This window comes from Mesoplodon mirus, assembly GCF_964341445.2.
Source record: "Mesoplodon mirus genome assembly, chromosome: 11".
Taxonomy (NCBI): Eukaryota; Metazoa; Chordata; class Mammalia; order Artiodactyla; family Ziphiidae; genus Mesoplodon; species Mesoplodon mirus.
The window spans coordinates 100,608,961-100,624,588 of record NC_138987.1 but is presented as its reverse complement, the minus strand read 5'-3'; the positions used below and the strand labels follow the sequence as shown (position 1 = coordinate 100,624,588).

The window sequence follows — 15,628 nt, the reverse complement described above, 5'->3', positions numbered from 1 at the left end:
AACTACTTCATCTTAAATATGAATGGACAACCAGGGACCGTTAGGTGTTTAAGGGAAGTCTGCAACTTGGGGCTGGGGAAGAGAGGGAGAGGATAAGGAGAAAATGTGACCAGAGAGGAAAAAGAAACTTCAGAGAACTTAATGATATGCTCACAAACTTTTATTAGAGGTATGAAACAAGGATAATGTACTCAGATAAGTAACAATCCAAGAACAAAAAGTAAGTCTTGAAATTAGAAATAGGAAATTGCCAAAATTATAAATTCACTGGAAGTGTTGAAAGGTAAAGTCCGTGCAATTTTAAGAAGAATAGAAGAAATACGCAAAGCAATGGAAATTGCAAGAGAAAATAAAAGAAAAATAAAAAGTCAATCCAACAAGACTAATATTACAAGAGAAAGAGAAAAGAGAGTAAATAAAAGATGGAAAATTACCCCAAAAATAATGGAACAAAATTTCCCAGAGCTGAAAATGTCCATTAGTGGAGAACAAAAACAACTTTGTGAAATGTTAAAACTCTAAAGATAAAGAGAAGATCCTGAATTTCCAAAGGAAAAATGTGACCCATAGGGACCTCCCTAGTGGTCCAGTGGTAGAGAATCTGCCTTCCAATGCAAGGGACGCAGGTTCGATCCCTAGTCGGGGAACTAAGATCCCACATGCCGTGGAGCAACTAAACCAGTGTGCCTCAGCTAGAGCCCACATGCCACAAACTACAGAGCCCACTCTCTGGAACCCATGCACCACAACTAGAGAGAGAGAAAACCTGCACACCACAACTGAAGAGAAGCCCACACACCTAAAGGAAAGATCCCGAGTGCCGCACCTAAGACCCGACACAGCCATAAATAAATAAATAAATAATAATAATAATAAAAAGTGACCCGTAAAAGAGTAAGACTCACACTGCGATTAGAATTCTTACCAGCAACACTAGATAAGAGAAGATAACGATGACCTTCAAGTTTCTGAGGGAAATATTTCTTTAACTTCAAATGCTAAGAATTTTTTATTAAAAAAAAACTCTATTCCTAGCTGAATTATCATTAAGAGAACAAAATGAAAACTTTCAGATATGCAGAGACTCATAAAGTCAAACTCCCACATAGGCTTTTTTTCAAAATTTAAAGATGAGGTAGAAATGAGGTTTCTGACAGCATCCCTATCCAGGATTCACTAGATCTAATTCAGTAGTAAAGGGAAGTCCCAAGAGCTAGGCTAGATTGGGATGGAAAGATAGGAGTTCTGGGAGAGGATTCAACTGAATAATTACTATGATAGAGAGCTTAGAAAATGCTGGTTTCTGGTGTTCAACTTTTAGACCAAACTTGTTAATAAATTATAATCTTGCTGTAGTTAAAGCATAGTTTATAAATTATACCCATGTTGACAACATAAAGGTAAAAATACAGCTGGCAGTTTAAAATGTGAAACAAGAAAGGTAGAGGTAAAGGGAAAAGCACTCAAGAGACGATGTGTATAGTTGGCAGAATAAGAAGCGGTTGCTAAAGTGTACCGTTAGAAGTAAGAAAAGTGACCAGTGGAGGAGCAAGAAATTATTAGGCTTACTGAGAGGACAGGAAGACACGAGGTACAGGGTTTATAATTAAGCTAAATCGTCATCAAGAAATAATAGAAGACTTAATATCGTTAAGATAAGCAGTACTCCTCCATTTGTTCTGCACATTCTATGCAATCCTATCAAAAATCCCAACTGCCTTTTTTTTTTCTAGAAATTGACAAGCAGATCCTAAAATTCACATGGCAATGCAAGGGACTCAGAGTAGCCAAAAGAATCTTGAAAAAAAAAAAAAGTTGAAACACTCATTCTTCCTGCTTTCAAAACTGACTACAAAACTACAGTAATCAAGATAGTGTGTTGTACCAGAATAATGATAGACATATATATCATGGAAAATAATTGAGACTTCAGAAATAACCCACACATTTATGGACAGTTGATTCACTGGGAAAATAGTCTTTTCAACAAAGGGTGCTGGGACAGTTGTATAACCATATGCAAAAGAATGAAATTGGACCCCTACCTCACATACGCAAAAATTAATTAAAGGAACTTCCCTGGTGGTGCAGTGGTTAAGAATCCGCCTGCCAAGGCAGGGGACATGGGTTCGACTCATGGTCCAGGAAGATCCCACATGCCACGGAGCAACTAAGCCCGTGCACCACAACTATTGAGCCTGCGCTCTAGAGCCCACGAGCCACAACTACTGATCCCACGTGACACAACTACTGAAGCCCGCGTGCCTAGAGCCCACGCTCTGCGACAAGAGAAGCCACCGCATTGAGAAGCCCACGCACCGCAACGAAGAGTACCCCCACTCACCACAACTAGAGAAAGCCCGTGTGCAGCAGTGAAGACCCAACGCAGCCAAAATTAATTAATTAATTAAATTTTTAAAAAATTAATTCAAAGTGGATCATAGACCTAAATATAAATGCTAAAACTATAATACTCTTAGAAAAAAACAGGTGTAAACCTTCATGACCTTGGATTAGGCAATAGTTTCTTAGCTATGAAACCAAAACCATAAGTGACGAAATTTTAAAATTGGACTCCATCAAAATGGAATATACAAAACTTTTGTATATTCGGCTTTAAAAAGTATGGTGAGCCTTGAAGACATTATACCAAATGAAATAACCCAATCACAAAAGGACTGTATATTGTATGATTTCATTTATATGAGGTACCTAGAATAGTAAAATTCACAGAGACAGAAAGCAGAAGGGTGGTTGCCAGGGGTTGGGGGAAGGCAGATGGGCATTTGCAAGCCAACCAAACCTGCCAATACCATGATCTTGGATGTCCAGCCTCCAGAAATGTGTGAAATAAATTTCTGTTGTTTATGCTACCCAGTCTGTGATATTTTGTTACGGCATCCTCACCAGACTAATACAGATTTTGGTACTGAGGAGTGGGGTACTACTGTAACAAATACCTTAAACATGTGGAAGGGGCTTTGGAAGTGGGTAATGAGTAGAGGCTGGAAGATATTTGAGGTGCATGTTAGGAAAAGCCTAGATTGCCTTGAAGAGAGACTCTTGGTAGAAATGTAAACGTTAAAAGGTGACTGTAGTGAGATCTCAGAAATGAGGAGCATGTTATTGGGAACTGGAGGAAAGGTGACCCTTATTATAAAGTGGCAAAGAACTTGGCCAAACTGTTTCCTAGTGTTGTGTGGAAGGTAGAAATTAAAAGTGATAAACTATGATATTTAGCTGCAGAGATTTCTAAGCAAAGTGTTGGTGGTGTGGCCTGATTTCTTCTTACTGCTTGTAGTATACAGGAGGTGAGAGAGAAATTAAAGGAGTTGTTAAGCAAAAAGGAACCATAACCTAAAGATTTGGAAAATTCTTAGCCTATCTGCAATATTGTAACTTGCAAGAAATATATACTGGTGAGCATTTTGTAATATGCTTAAATGTCAAATCACTATGTTGTACACCTGAAACTAACATGTACATATCATACAATACATCAACTATACTTCAATTTAAAAAAAAGAAATATACATTTGGTCATGCATATGACCAAAATATATCTCATGTTTGGTCTTCATCCAAGGTTCTTGACTCACAGCTCCCAGAACCCTTGGAATTTCCTGAGGGATAAGAGCAACAGGAACTTCTCTTGTCATAATGTTTGGTCTCTACTCCTCAGTTCCTGAAATCACTTTCAGAGTCATAAAGGTAAAATGGACGTCTTGTTATTTGTAACAAGCCCCTTTCTGCCACAACAGGATTTATGTTAATGAGGTGACTTTTGGAAAGCCCTAAGTATGGGGGCTTGTCAGCAAAGAACCCAACCATGGATACTTTCCGTCCCACCCCCTGACCTCCAGGGAGGGAAGAGAGGCTAGAGGTTGGATCAGTTGCCAATGACCAATGATTTGATCAATCATGTCTATGTAATGAAGACTCCACAACACTCAAAAGGACAAGGCTCAGAGAGCTTCTGGATGGTGAATACCTGGATAAGTGGGGAGAGTGACACACCAGGAGGGGACGTGGAAGCTCTGCGCCCTCTCCCCATACCTTGCCCGTTGTGTCTCTTCCATCTGGCTCTTCCTTTTATAATACCCTTTTATAACAAACCAGTCATCCAGTATGTAAAAATGTTTCTCTAAGTTCTAGGAGCCACTCTGGCAAATTAATCAAACCCAAGAAAGGGGTCATAAGAACCTTTGATTTATACCCATCAGTCAGAAATACAGTTCACAAGCTGGACTTGCAATTGGCATCCTGAGTTGGGAGAGATTGTTGGCACCTCCAGTTTGTGGCCAGTTGGTCAGAAGCACAGGTAACAACCTTGCTTGCATCTGGCATCCTGAGAGGGCAAGAGGGGTGTACAGCAGCCTTGTGGGACTGAGCACTTAACCTGCAGAACCCGATGCTGTCTCTGCGTAGATAGTGTCAAAATTGAGCTGAGATGCAGGACACCCAGCTGGTACCCAGAGACTTGCTCCTTGGTGGTGTTGGGAAACCACCCCAACTCCTCGCATGTTGGAATTAGGTGTAGAACCCAATTACTATCCATATTACGATAAAAGAAGAAGTATGTTCTGGAGAATACATCAAGGGTGTAGCTGGATAGTCATTTGATAAAGAGGTCATGGGTGCAACTCATGGATTTAATCAGTCATCTCATAAGTAACCAGGAATAGAAATAAGATTATACCAGTAGAAACACTGCCAGTTTGAACTAAAGGGCATAGAGACAACAAAATGGAGGAATACTGTCAGACTTCTGGGAGTCTACAGGATAGGACAATAGAGCTATCTGGCTGCCAATTCACATCACCCTTCAAGAAAAGTGAGAAATGGCACCCAAAGTGATTCAAAGATCAACAGGGCTGCTACTCCAGCCACCAGCCCAGAGAGTACAGGTCTGGGGGGCAAGCTGTCTCCTTGGTTTCAGTGGAGCCTGCTACCAACCAGTGCCTCAGGAATAAAGCTCATGTGCAGGGCTGAGGGGGTGGGGCCACCACCCAGGGCCAAGGGGATGAGGTTGCCACCCCAGTGGGCCTGGAAGGCAGAGCATTGAGCCCAAAAGGATTACTCTCGAGCCTTAAAATCTAATGAAATTTGCCTTGCTGGGTTTTGTACTCGCTTTGGACCCATTTCCCTTTCTTCTTCCTGATTTCTCTCTTTTAGAATAGAATATCTCTCTATGCCTGTCTCACCAGTGTATTTTGGGACCGCATAACTTGTCTGATGTCGCAGGCTCACAGCCGGCAAGGAATTTTGCCTTTGAGTGAATGATATCTCAAGTCGCAACCATACCTGATGATATTCAGGTGAGACTTTGCACTTAGAGTTGATGCTGGAATGGGTTAAGACTTTGGGATGGGGGTGAATGTGTTTGCCTCTGAGACGGACAAGAATATTGGGTATCCAGAGGGCAGAATGTTTTGGACTGAGCTGCATTCTCCCAAAATTTATGTGTGGAAGCCCTAACCCACAATGTGACTATATTTGGAGACAGGGCTTTTAAAGAGCTGGTTACAGTTAAATGAGGTCCTATACAGTCTGTGGTATTTTGTTATGGCAGCCCTAGTAGGCTAATTCAGACACCACCAGGAAAGTAAGAAGACAGTACACAGAATGGGGAAAAACATTTGCAACCACATATCTGATATTATATCCAGAATATGTAAATAATTCTTACAACTCAACAATAAAAAGACAACCCATTAAAAAATGGGTATAGGATTTGAATAGATGTTTCTCCAAAGAAGACATATAAATAGCCAATAAGTACATGAAAAGATGCTCAACATCATCCGTCATTAGGGAAATGCAAATCGAAACCACAGTGAGAAACCACACCCACTAGGATGGCCATAATCAAAAAGAGCATAACTGTTAGTGAGGACTTAGAGAAACCAGAACCCTCATATACACCTGGTGGAAATGTAAGATGGTGTAGTCACCTTGTAAAAGTCTGACAGTTCCTTGAAATGTTGAATATAGAGTTATCATAAGACCCAGCAGTTCTACTCCTAGCTATATACCTAAAAGAATTTAAGATATCCACACAAAACCACAGACTTTTGTATATGAATATTATAGCAGCATTATTCATAATAGCTGGACAGTGGAAATTAAATCATGAATAAATTCAAAAATAATAATAATTTTTAACAAATTGCTGACCTGCAAGAAAGTAAAGGAATTGCCCTCAAAGACTCAGTGGCTTATAAACAGCAAATATTTATTCTTAAGTTAGTTGGGATTTGACAGCTGGAGGGAGGAGGGGCAGTCAGCTGCTGTGCTGTGCTGTGCTCGAGGTACGAATCAGTTCCACACGTCTCCCATTCAAGGAACCAGACTAAAGGAGCAGTAGTCACCTGGGTTGTATTTTCCTCATGATGGCAAACAAGCATACAAGAGGCTAAGCCACAGAATCACTTGAAGCTTCTGCTCAAGTGTGTCATATATGTCCTGTGTGCTCACACTTCATTAACCAAAGCAAGTCACACAGCCAGGTCCAACATAATGGTGTGGGAAAGTATACTCCTTTCATGGAGTAGAGGAAAGGAAGAAAAAAGGGAAGGAAAAAGACATGCCTTTCCCTTTAAGAGAACTTCCTAAAAAATTGTGCACACCACTTCTTTTTATATCCCATGGTAAGAGCTTAGTTCATGGTCATTCCTTGCTGAAGGGCAAATTGGAAATATAGACTTTATTGTGGATGGTCATGTACCCAGTTAATAAGTTATATTACTAAAATAAGGAGAAAATGACTATTGAGAGAAACTATCAATCTGCCACAAATTTCTAAAACAATTAACTGATATTTAAAAACTTAATAGGGGGCTTCCCAGGTGGCGCAGTGGTTAAGAACCTGCCTGCCAGTGCAGGGGACACAGGTTCGAGCCCTGGTTCGGGAAGATCCCACATGCCGAGGAGCAACTAAGCCTGTGAGCCACAACTACTGAGCCCGTGTGCCACAGCTACTGAAGCCTGCGTGCCTAGAGCCTGTGCTCTGCAGCAAGAGAAACCACCACATTGAGAAGCCCGCGCACTGCAACAAGAAGTAGCCCCTGCTTGCCGCAACTACAGAAAACCCATGCGCAGCAACGGAGACCCAACGCAGCCAAAAATAAATAAATGAAATAAATAAATTTATAAATAAATAAGTAAAGACAGGGAGGATAGAAAAGGCAATCTCCTACTTTAAATCTACTTAGAGTCCCTTAAGGAGAATCTAGAGAAAGGAGGTAAGCATCTGTTCATATAATGGGTTCATATAATGGGTGAGGACTTTCCAAACCAATAAGAGACATAAATCTATAGATCAGGAATCACTAAGAACAGGACCAGTAAAAAGAAATCCAATCTGGATACAGTGTAGCGAAACCGAGAACATAAAAGACAACACATCTTAAAGTCAGTTGCATTAGTTTCCCAGGTCTGCTGTAACAAAGTGCCACAAACTGAATGGCTTAACATCACAGGAATTTATATAGTCTCATAGTTCTAGAGGCTGGAAGTCCAAACTCCAGGTGTCAGCAGGGCCTTGGTCCCTGTGAAGGGGAGGGGAGAACCCTTCCCTCCCCTCCCTAGTTTCTGGTGATTTGCGGCTGTCCTTGGCATTCCTTAGCTTGCATCTGCAGCCCTTCAGTGCCTGCCTCCCTGTCACATGGCATTCCCCTTTTGAATGTCTGTGTCTCTTTTCCTCTTCTGATAAGGCACCCAGTTATATTGGATTAAGGGCCCACCCTTCTCCAATATGGCCTTATCTTAACTAATGGTGTCCACAATGACGCTCTTTCAAAACAAGGTCACGTTCTTAGGCACTGGGGATTAGGGCTTTAACCTATCTTTCTGAGGAATACAATTCAACCCATAACATGAGACAAATAAATATCAGCTTACTTACAAAGGAACAGTAATTGGCTGATGACAAACTTATGAACACACAAGGGAAGCTGGAAGACAGAATAATCTCTCCAAGTGCTGAGAGACAATAACTGTCATCTCAGAATTGTGTACCCAGTAACACTAATTTATAAGATCAAGGACAAAATAAAGACATTTTCAAGTAAACAAAAGCACATGGTTTATTACCAATTGATCTTCATTAAAGGAAAATCTAAATGATACTTAAAGGAAAATAATCCTGCAGATGAGGATCCAGAGGCATACACAGCTGCAGTCTGTGCCACCAAAAGGGGTACAGAGGGACTTAAAGGGGCCAAAGCTAAAAACAGAATCTGACTGCCAAGTGGGAAGCATGTCCACACTGATAGGAACCCAGGGTTTTTCTCCCCCTGGGGGTCTCATGATCATTAACCATCTGTGTCAGCAAAAGGCAGTCTTCCAGCTTTCCTATCAGATGAAGGCAGGGGTAAAAGTTGATAGGAAACTTACATGACTTGGGTGCATTCCTGTGAGTGGGCTAAAGCTCAGTGATGCAGAAAGGGGAGGGGTAGGACTGCGGGCCTAAGATGGGGCTGACAAAATGGATTCAGTGAGGCTCAGCCACACAGCATCACTGGGGACCATGACAAGAGCAGTTTATTCAGGTGGTTGAGTTGAAAATTTGATTAATTGGTTCAAGAGAGAATGGGATGGATGGAAGTACAAGTTGTGAGTATTAGCAATTCTTTAGAGAATTTCTGTTATAAACAGGAGTGGGGAAATATGAGGTCAACATTATGTTCCCATGTACCTTTCTCCTATTCCTAAATTCCACCTGACGTCATCCACCTCTGGTTTGGGATACTTGTACGTGGAGGCATACTGGCTGGTATAACAGTTTGGGATTCTCCCTTTATTACCTGTTTTATTTGCATAATGAGAAGATAACTAGACTTACGTATTAAGTGTTAAGTATCTCCTACAGCATTTTAACTCCAAAATTGCAGAGAGGAGTATGAGAATAGTTTTTTAATCATTACTTCACCATACACAATATTATCTAACTTTACCTTTTATATTTGAAGTTTTTTATACCTGATTAATGTCCATATTTATGTGAGGGTGAAAAAGAATTTACCACAGTAAGGTTTATAGTTATAGTTTTATGTCAAATTATATAACCACAAATACTAGAAGGCAGTATAGCAGAGTCTCAGGGGCAAGGGCTCTGGAATCAGACTGCCTGGGTTCATATTCTGGCTTAACCTATCCAGGCCCTATTTCCTCATCTAAACTAGAGATAATAATTGTAAAGGTATTATAAGGATTAAATGGGGAAATACATGTAAAGTGCTTAGACTAGTAAACACTTACTAAGTATATAGTAAGTCCTTGATAAAGTTAACTAGTGTTATTACTAAGCAGTGAATCAACTGTCAGTAAGAGAAGACCTGACTTACAGTGGCTTCAGTAAGAAGGGTTTGTTCTGCTCACACAGCAGACACCCTGAATATAGGTGGCTGCTAAAATTTGCTCATTGCTACAATGCCAGGGCTTGGCTTCACTTCAGTTCCCTTGGACTTTCCCTCATGATTACACCATCACCAATCACCACATTCTCAAACAAAGGCATTCAAAGGCAGAAAGCAGGAGGCAAGGAAACAGAATTTCTGCCCCTGTGCCTTTCTCCTTTTAGGGAGGAAACCACCACTCTGTGTGTTGTGTTGTGTTCTTCAAGATTGTCTTAGTTTGAGAAAGCCCTCTGGCTAAGAAATGGAGGTGCTGGCTTTTGGTGGTCAGGCAGTCCTAAGTGCACTGATGTGGTCCACGTGAGGGGCACGGATGGGCGAGGCACCAGCTTGCTGCTACAGCTGTCTAAAGGGCATCTGATGTGGTACATATATACCTGGAATACTGCTCAGCCGTAAAAAAGATTGAAATAATGCCATTTCAGCAACATCGATGGACCGAGAGATTATCATACTAAGTGAAGTAAGTCAGACAGAGAAAGACAAATACTATATGATATCACTTATATGTGGAATCTAAAATATGGCACAAATGAATTTATCTACAAAACAGAAACAGACTCACAGACATAGAGAACAGACTTGTGGTTGTCAAGAGGGAGGGGGTTTGGGGAGGGATGGATTGGGAGTTTGGGATGAGAAGATACACACTACTATATATAAAATAGGTAAACAACAAGGTCCAACTGTATAGCACAGGGAACTATATTCAATATCCTATAACAAACCATAATGGAAAAAAAATTTTTAATAAAGGGCATCTAAAATCTTACACATTCAAGAACACACTTCTAGGGCTTCCCTGGTGGCGCAGTGGTTGAGAATCTGCCTGGTAATGCAGGGGACACGGGTTCGAGCCCTGGTCTGGGAAGATCCCACATGCTGCGGAGCCTGTGCGCAACAACTACTGAGCCTGCACTCTAGAGCCTGCGAGCCACAACTACTGAGCCCGCGTGCCACAACTACTGTAGCCCACGTGCCTAGAGCCCAAGCTCTGCAACAAGAGAAGCCACTGCAATGAGAAGCCCACACACGGCAAGGAAGAGTAGCCTCCACTCGCTGCAACTAGAGAAAGCCTGTGCAGCAACGAAGACCCAATGCAACCAAAAATCAATAAATAAATTTACTTAAAAAAAAAAAAACACTTCTAATTTCTACCCCCAAACCTGCTCTTCCCACATGTTCCCCATCTCAGTAGGTGGCAACTCCATCCTTCCTGTTACTCAGACCAAATGTTGGAGTGAGTCCTCCTTAATTCCTCTGTCTTACACATCCCATTCAATTACACTGTAGTTAATTAATCCTGTCAGATCTACCTTCAGATTCTGTCCAGAATCCAACCGCTTTCATCACCTCTGTCATCACCATTCTGACCCAACCAACCATCGTTTCTTGCCTGTATTATTTCAGTAGTTTCCTGACCGCTCTCTGCTTTCTCCCCCACCATCCTTTCAAAAGCTAGATCATAATTATGTCACCTTCTTGCTCAAAACCCTCCAGTCTCAGAGTAAAACCCAGTTTCTTCTCATGGCCTGTAACTCCTCTAAGAGATTTGGTCCTCTCCGACTCTTCCCTTGCCTGCTACTCGCCCTTTAGCTCAGGCTGCCCCAGCTGCACTGACCTACTTGCTGTTCTTCAGTCATGCCAAGCATGCTCCCACCTCAAGACTCTTCTGATGGGCACAGTCTTCTGCCACAGAGCTTCCAGGCTTGATTCCTCACTTCCTTCAAGTCCCCGATGTCACCACCCTGAAGTCATCCCTGCCCCTCTCCGTACTCCCTGCCCCCCTCGCTGTTTTAGTCTTCTTCATCTAACATGCTATATATGTGTATTTATATACATGGATGTACTATGCTTCTTTCTTTATTTTCTGTCTCCCCCACAGAAATGTAAGTTCTGTGAGGGAAGGGACTTTCTTTTTTTCCCTGTTTTACCCCTAGTGCTTGGAACCTATTAGACACTTGGGGGAAAAATGCTGAATGAGTAAATGAATGAGCAAATAATATTATATAAAAAAAAAAAAAAAGCTAACTGCCTGATGCCCAGACTGCAGCCGTGACACAAACTGCTCCATCTTTTTTTTTTAACAGAAACCATTTTATGTATTTATTTTTGGCTGCGTTGGGTTTTAGTTGCGGCATGTGGGATCTTTCTTTGCAGCGCATGGGCTTCTCTCTAGTTGTGGCACACGGGTTCCAGAGTGCGCAGCCTCAGTAGTTGCGGCATGCAGACTTAGTTGCCCTGCTGCATGTGGGATCTTAGTTCCCCGACCAGGGATCGAACCCACGTCCCCTCCATTGGAAGGTGGATTCTTAACCACGGGACCACCAGGGAAGTCCCAGCAAACAATATTGAACATTCAGGTTGCTTCAAGCTTTGTGTGTACAAGGCTTTGTGCATTTTCTTTCCGTGTTTTATGATTAATACCTTTTATGAATAATTCTCAAAATGAGATTATTGAATAGGAAGGTAAAGGCATTTTTTGGCTTTTAATAAAAATAATCAAATTGTTTTCCAAAATATTTAAACCAGTTATGTAGAGGGCACCAGTTATATGATGGTCCTGCTAGGCATTCTACGTTTAAACTGTGCCATAAATTTTATAAGAAAGACTAGAAAAATTGATTATTTTTCCATATTTATTTATAACCATCAATAGTAATGTCACTTTTTTCTTTTCAGTTTTATTGAGATGTAATTGACATACAGCACTGTATAAGTTTAAAGTGTACAGCATAATGATTTGACTTACATACATCATGAAATGCTTATCACAATAAGTTTAGTGAACATCCATCACCATATGTAGATACAAAAATTAAAGAAAAAGAAAATTTTTTTCCTTCTGATGAGAACATCAATGTATTTTTTTTTTTTTTTTTTTTTTTTTTTTTTTTTTTTTTTTTTTGCGGTATGCGGGCCTCTCACTGTTGTGGCCTCCCCCGTTGCGGAGCACAGGCTCCGGACGCGCAGGCCCAGCGGCCATGGCTCACGGGCCCAGCCGCTCCGCGGCATATGGGATCCTCCCAGACCGGGGCACGAACCCGTATCCCCTGCATCGGCAGGCGGACTCTCAACCACTGCGCCACCAGGGAGGCCCATCATCAATGTATTTTTAAATAAATTAATTAATGTAATATAAATATTACTTTAAAAAATTAAAATCTCACCCACAGGCTTTCTCAGGTTCTTTCACCTTTTTGGTTCTGACCTATCCTTAGCTGACCTTAATTAAAGGTGAACTTAGTAACCTACTTTAGACAGTGCTTCCTATGTTCCTCCACTAAGTGTCATACCGGCCTCACAAGTTCTGGATTCTAAGTCCCGTTTATTAGCTTTTATCGTGGTTATAGATTCTCATGCTGGAGGCAAAGGCTGTTTTCTCTGCCTCCATGACTATTTGCCCTTTTTAAAAGTCCCATGCCCCTGCCCGCAATACGTTCTTTATCCTCTAATAATATGAATACAAGTATAGCTTATATACGCACACTTGAGTATACTTTATACAGCTGTAAATATTTACATAGAATGAGAGTAGTTATATATAATCATACATGTATTTTTTGTGGTTCAAGATCTCAGCAAGGGATGTACCTGGCTTTGGTTATCGATGAGAAATGTAGCTAATAGAACATTCAAATTACTCTGATACCCCATCCAAAATAACTCAGTTGTTAGTTCACTTTCTTCAGATACCACCTTGTCTCGTGAGCCACCTACTCCCAGATGTTACTCTAAATTACCATTTGCAGTCACTTCTCACAATGCCCACTCCCAGCTGCCTTTCTAATTCAACATTTTACAGTTCCTGCTTTGTTGCTGTTCTTTCTAGTTGTCATTTTAATCTGAGAGCTAATTATCTTTGTCAACCACCATTCCTCATAGGCCAAACTTCCAAACTGCAAGGCTTTCAGGAAGTCATTTGGTTAAATATTCCCTCATTTTTGGTTACAAATCCCTTGCTTTTTATTTTAAACTATGGAAAGCTTCGTGACTGTATTAGATTGTGCTAAATAAGAATCCAGTGACCACACTAATCAGCAAAATGATTGTGACTCTGGAAACCAAGACTAAATTGCAGTTATATCACTGGAAGTGTAGGTGGGATGTATGAAGACCTTTCTCAGTGCTCACTGATGTGACATTTAAGTCAATAGAATGGAGGTAACAGTTCCTAAATTATCACCTATAGATAGATAGATATTGTGCCTAGTAAACCTTTCTACATAGTTTCTTCATTTTGCCCCTTCTAGATTTTGTACTTCACACTTAATATTGTAAAAGCATACTTGTTTTTTGCATTCCTGTAAAGCAAATAACATGTTCAATTGTGAATATATATAAGTGAATATTTTCATGTTTTATCTAACATTTCACATATATAATTCAATTAGTGCAATCCCACCCAATTCTCATTTAAATAAAATTATTGACCATTTTACTTTTGGTATGAATCAATTCTCATTGTTGGAATTTTAAATAATTCTTTGGTGTTCCTGGGATGCAAAAAAAACAAAAACAAAAACAAAACCCTAAAAGCATGTATTTTTTTCCTACAAAACTCACTAATTCTTCATTTGTTCAACAACTATTTATTGAATTTCTGTTGTGTGCAAAGTATAGTTCATGATAGTGAGGATATAGTAGACAAACTCTCTGCCCCCACTGAACTTGTATCCCTATAGGGGTACTATATTACTAGTATATTACCAGTATTTACTATTAATATAGTTATACTTTAACTATATTACAAAGCTATAGTAATCAAAACAGTATGGTACTGGCTTTAAGACAGGCACATAGACCAATGGAACAGAATTTGGAGCCCAGAAATAAGCATATACAGTCAACTAATAACTGACTAGGGAGCCAAGAATACTCAACAGGGAAAAGATAGTTTCTTCAATAAACAGTGCTGGGAAAACTGGATATTCACATGCAAATAAATGAAACTGTATCCCTATCTTACACTACTCACAAAAATTAACTCAGAGTGGATTAAAGACTTAAATGTAAGACCAGAAACAGTAAAACTCATAGAAGAAAACGTAGGGTAAAAGCTTCTTGACATTGGTCTTGGCAACAATTTTTTGAAACACAAGCAACAAAGCAAAAATCAATAAGTGGGACTATAGCTGGGAGCTCCCTGGCAGTCCAGTGGTTAGGACTCAGTGTTTTCACTGCCATGGCCCGGGTTCAATCCCTGGTCAGGGAACTAAGATCCTGCAAGCTGCGTGGCATGTTAAAAAAAAAACAAAAAAAACAGTGGGACTATGATAAACTAAAAAGCTCTGAACAACAAAAGAAACAATCCAAAAAATGAAAAGACAACCTATAGAATGGGAGAAAATATTTGCAAACCACATATCTGGTAAGGGCACTAATATCCAAAATATATCAGGAACTCCTACAGCTCAATAGGAAAAAAACAATCTGATTAAAAATTAGAGAAAGGAGCTAAATAGACATTTTTCTAAAGGAGACATACAAATGGCCAACAGGTACATGAAAAGATGTTCATCAGGGAAATGTAAGTCAAAGCCACGAGATACTGCCTTACAACTGTTAGAATAGATATTATCAAGAAGACAAGAAATAACACAGTTGGCAAGGATGTGGAGAATGTAAATTGCTACAGCCACTATGGAAAAAAATTAAAAATAGAACTACCATATGATCCAGCAATTCCACTTCTAGGTATTTACCCAAAGGAAACAAAAACACTAACTTGAAAAGATATCTGCACCCCCATGTTCATTGCAGCATTATTTACAATAACCAAGATGTGGAAGCAACCTAAGTGGCCATGGATGGATAAATGGATAAAGAAGATGTGGTACATATATACACAATGGTATATTACTCAGCCATAAAAAATTAATGAAATCTTGCCATTTGTGACAACATAGATGGACCTTGAGGGCATTATGCTAAGTGAAATAAGTCAGGCAGAGAAAGAGAAACACTGTATGATCTCACTTATATGTAGAATCTAACCAAACCCTCAAACTCATGGAAACAGAGAGTAGATTGGTGGTTAGGGAATGGGGGTGGGGAAGGATGTCTGAAAATGGTCAAAGGGTACCAACTTCTAGTTATAAGATGAATAAGTTCTGGGGGTGTATGTACAGCATGGCGACTGGTTAATACTACATTGTATACTTCAAGTTGCTAAGAAAGTACATACTAAAAATTTTCACCACACACACACA

General features: G+C 40.2%; 1 protein-coding gene across 1 annotated transcript in view; it reads left to right on the top strand.

The window, feature by feature from the left end:
- The window catches only part of RAD52 (RAD52 homolog, DNA repair protein), a 56,535-nt gene that overhangs the window by 1,810 nt on the left and 39,097 nt on the right, over positions 1–15,628 (top strand). Inside the window, exon 2 of the mRNA XM_082635286.1 lies at positions 5,176–5,318. The gene's annotated coding sequence lies outside the window, so the exon portion shown is untranslated. The remainder of the gene's footprint in view (positions 1–5,175; positions 5,319–15,628) is intronic.